This window comes from Echinops telfairi, unplaced genomic scaffold, assembly GCF_000313985.2.
Source record: "Echinops telfairi isolate 266 unplaced genomic scaffold, ASM31398v2 ScPeMD7_20;HRSCAF=75, whole genome shotgun sequence".
Taxonomy (NCBI): domain Eukaryota; kingdom Metazoa; phylum Chordata; class Mammalia; order Afrosoricida; family Tenrecidae; genus Echinops; species Echinops telfairi.
The window spans coordinates 976,334-980,761 of NW_022103917.1; the positions used below are offsets into that span (position 1 = coordinate 976,334).

At 42.8% G+C, this 4,428-nt stretch overlaps 1 pseudogene; it reads right to left on the minus strand.

Annotated features, from left to right (window-relative positions):
• Positions 1 to 211: 211 nt before the first annotated feature.
• Positions 212 to 772, minus strand: LOC101657867 (annotated as a pseudogene).
• Between the last annotated feature and the right edge of the window lie 3,656 nt (positions 773 to 4,428).

Below are 4,428 nucleotides of genomic sequence, written 5' to 3' on the forward strand. Positions count from 1 at the left end.
TTGTTTTCCACAGTCGGGTTTCCTTTAATGTGCAGCTTTGTCAGTGTTGCAGCCGGCCTGCTGCCTGCACAGCCCAGGATGCCTGGCGCCCTGTCGCTCTCTTCCCAGACTCACAGCTGTCCTTCCATCCTCAGGCCAGGAGAGGGCTGGAGAGGGGTGGGAGGGGCCGGGGCTTTGCAAGGTCAGGTGGGGACACAAGGCAAGGTGGCTGCACCCAGCCTAGAACTGCGCCGAGAGCAGCTCACACAGCCTCTGGGAGACGGTGTCCTTGCTGGTCCGCACGGTGAGCCGGTACATCTGAGCCTGCAGGTTGGGCTCAAGGCGCAGCAAGCAGCCGATCTGGGTGGTCTTGGTGTGGATGATGCCAGCGCCCACAAAGTTAGCAGGGTTAGGGTCAACCTCTTCAAGGAGTGCAGGGCCAAACCCGATCATCTTGGCTTTGGTGATCTCTGTGTCCATCGGTGCTTGGCTTTGAAGATGTTCAGCACCTCCTGCTGTGGATTGCTCAGTTGCTTCCACCATTGGAATAAATCCTGAGATGCCATCTCTGTGGGCTGGAAAAACTTGTTGAGTGTGATGGGCAGTTTCAGGGACACGTTCTGGAAGGTCCCTCATACCCGAACTGAGTGTTGAGCACCGGCGCTTCAGCGAAGTCGGCTAGGCACTCGATATTGACCACCTGCTGCACCTGCGCACTCCCGTCCACGGTGAGGTCCACAGGCTTGTTCTGCAGGTTCAGGTTGGACCGCAGGCCATCCGAACAGATGAGCATTGGGGTAAAATTTAAGAACTGTGTGGAGGACTTGTTTCCGTAAAATCCCCTTTGGGGATTGAGCTACCTTTTCACAGGGATCGCCTGATTCATATCAGTAGCAAAATGAGAGTTATAAAGTAGCAATGAAAATAATTTTATGGTTGAGGGGGCGGGGCACCACAACATGAGGAACTGTATCAAAAGGTCCTGGCATTAGGAAAGTTGAGAAGCACTGTTTTAGAGGATCATTACATAATTGCCAAATTACATCATTGTTTAACTGCCAAAACACTGAGAATCATGGCCCAGCTAAGTTAACACAATTGGGGGGGGGGGTTTGAGGGGGGTATACAATGCAATTAATGGCACCATTTAACCAAAATGCTGACTTTTTCAACGTCCGTATTTGTACATGTATATCAAACTAAAACTTTAAGGAGTTTTTACCATTTTTTTTTCAATTCTAAAGACTGTTAGAAACTTTCCCTTGAGCAGGCTGAGAAAACCAACCAAAATGTTAAATGTCTTTGCTTTTTGGATGTTTAGCATCAAATAAGTATGAGACAAAGAACACCTCGTTGGCTCTTGATGACTTCATAGAGATTTGGGGGCATGGAGCACCAGGTAAGATAGTCACAATACTCAAACATGCCCAGTGCATGACTGATCTGGAGCCAGACCACAGATTGATGGCTGCATTTAAATGATTGCTGTCAGTGAGCAGGACATAAGTTTCTGCTGGCTTGTTTGACTTTATAGCTTATCACAAACACGGCAGTGATTTATGTGATTTCACAGTATTATTGTAAAACATTCACAATTATGGATTGTTGGCTAAAATGTGAATCAACAGTGAACCTGGAAAATAGTAAAATTATAGCTGGCATGAATTCATTAATTATGATTTACTAAATGCTGTTTGGTAGAAAAAGTATTTAAAATGCAGGGGCGAGAGAGGAAGCCAATGTTATAAAAGGCAGTCTGAAGGTTGGAAACCAAGGGATTGATTATTTTGCAATGCCCCAGTTTTCTTCTCGGTCCTTTCTGCTCTTATTCTGAACTGTGAGCTTCATTTAAGAGTTGCCTAAAGTTTTATATGAGAATGTAATGGGGAAATTTAATTGATTTTCTTCTGAGCCATCACTGTAGAGTAAGTTTCTGTGAATTAACTGAAGATTTGTTTCTTTATCAATAAAGAGGTATGCAGACCAAGTTACTGAACCCAACAGTTTTTGTAAGCAATTAGCCAGCACTCCCCAAGTCCCATTGAGGTATTGCAACACAGAATCCTTATTTTGTGCTATCAGAATGGCATTTTACTCAATTGACCACCCTGCTTGCTGCTCCAGTTGTTGAACTACCAGGAATCAATGTGTTTAATGAAGACAACAAACTAAATGGAAAGTTACAATCAAGCCCTTATTATTTTCTTGGGAGAGTGAAGGCAAGAGGCAAAGAAAGACACAAGCTAGCACCCCAGTGCTTTCTTTTCTTCAGGAAATGACACCATATGAAGGATAGATGACAAGCAATACAGGCGAGGTTGGGGGATTTTTATTCAGGAGGATCTCCAAGCAAAAGAATCCTTCCTTTTTTATGGACCTCAGATAGCTAGAGGGAAATAGAGTGGGAAGGGACAGGAGTGGAACAGCGTGGAGTCAGAACTCAAGTGCTTCAGCAAAGCCTCCTCCTCAGGAAGTGCCTTAAGTGAGGAGTCTGCTAAGAGTGCCTCTAAAAGCAGAAGCATTTGGCTTAAGAATTCTGATAAGCATCTGAGCATGGCTGGCCTGGGGGGCCTGAGCCTTGGAGGGAAGTCTCCCTCCAGAAAACTCCAGTGCACAGACTTCTCAAAGTTCAGAGTGAGAGGGCTGTTTTTGCCCTTGAAGGCTTCCAGGCACAGCCTTGTCATTTCCTGAGGTCGGGCTGAAAAGATCACAAAGAAGAGTTTGGCCTGAAGCCGGACTCCTCAACACTGATGAATAGAAATAATTCATTCTTCTTCCATGGTTCTTTCTGAAAATTGCACGTGGTAATCATAGGAATTGGATGTTCTAATTTGATTTGCCATTTAGACTTGGCTACAAGGAATTCTCTGAAATTCACAGGTTCTCTTGGATGACAGATGATTGAATCGGTGTTGGTTGATCATTAATCTTAGGTGCTCCTAGTAGTGACTGAAATTTGATTATCACCCTTTATTGTTTTGATTTATGGCATGCTGAGGGTGTTAGGCTGGGTTCTCTAGAGAAGAAAAACCAGAGATTCTTGTGTGTGTACATATATAGAGAAAGATATTTGTATCAAGAAATGGCTCACACAGTTGTAGAAGTGGGTAAGTCAATTCCAGTTCAAGTCCATAGGTCAGATGTAAGCTAGAGGCTTCTCCTGACTCATGTAGCTGCAGGGAGGCCACAGTCCAGATGATGCTAACCTGAATGAATCTGAGGTATGATGAGTAAATCCAACACTTGAATTCCACTGATGTCTTCCGGGATTGACAGGCTATATAAGAAGAGGACCATGAACCAAAGCCAAGCTTCAGATTCATTTCTACACTTGATCTTAGCCCCCACACAGAATGAAATCTTCCTTAATTGTATCGAACTGATTTATTGCCTACTTCACAAAAGAATGGAGTTGACCACAACATGCTACACCAGATGGTGGGAGAATCCTGGCCCACTCAAGTTGATATAAAACCTGTCTATCACTTTAGGAATATATCTATCTATTGATCAAGCATAATTGGAACTAACTCCAAGAGATCATTGTGTGTTCAGAGTTGGCTTTGTTCAGAATTACTTGAAATTAATGACATGCCAATAGGAGCTTGAAAATTTGAGATACATATGTATTTATGTATGTATATATTTGTGTGTGTATGTGTGTGTGTGCGTAATATCATTTGATTTTCAGTCCCTTTTAAAAAGTACTAACTAAGAAAAAAAGGCTGGACCATTTCTCTTTGTTTTCTTTAAATTATTGCCTTTTCCCCCTAACTTTTCATATCCTGGTGAGGAGAAATAGAAAAGATTACCCAATTGGAAGAAGTAATAGGTCAAATAAATAGTCTAAGATTGGGATTGATAATTTCACATGACTTGTCCCTGCATGCTTTTTATTCCATTTCCAGAAAAGATCCAAGTTTGGCAAGAAATTGCTATCTGGTGTCATAGAGCTGGAAGAAACCTCCAAATGTGCTTTATATACACAAGGTCTGGGTTAGAATCTTTGGTCCCTTGCAGTTGTATGGTTTGGGGCTGTGTCCGTTTCCATAAGAAGATTTTGTATTGAGAGCTGTAAGGTAGTTTAAACTGAGTAACACCATTTGAAAGGAACAACCAGGAAGAAACATTTTGGATGCTTTCTTCCAGCAATGAGGAATGTCTAAGTAGCGTACAAAAAAAGGTCACCCAGTAGTTTTGTGGCAGAGTTCACACCGCAGAATTGTTGGAGTTCCTTATTTGTAAGGAAAGCCCAGAAAATAGCAGTGTCTCCTGGGTCATGTGACTTTTAGATTTTTAGAGGTCTCTTGTAAATGCAATTGTTAATCTTGGGAATGATGACCCTTGGAGGAAGCATCCAGAAGACAGAAAGAGGTTTCAGAGATAGACGCCTAAAGAAATAATTGATTATGCCCATGGCAACTCAAGGGTTGTTGCATTTGAATGGAA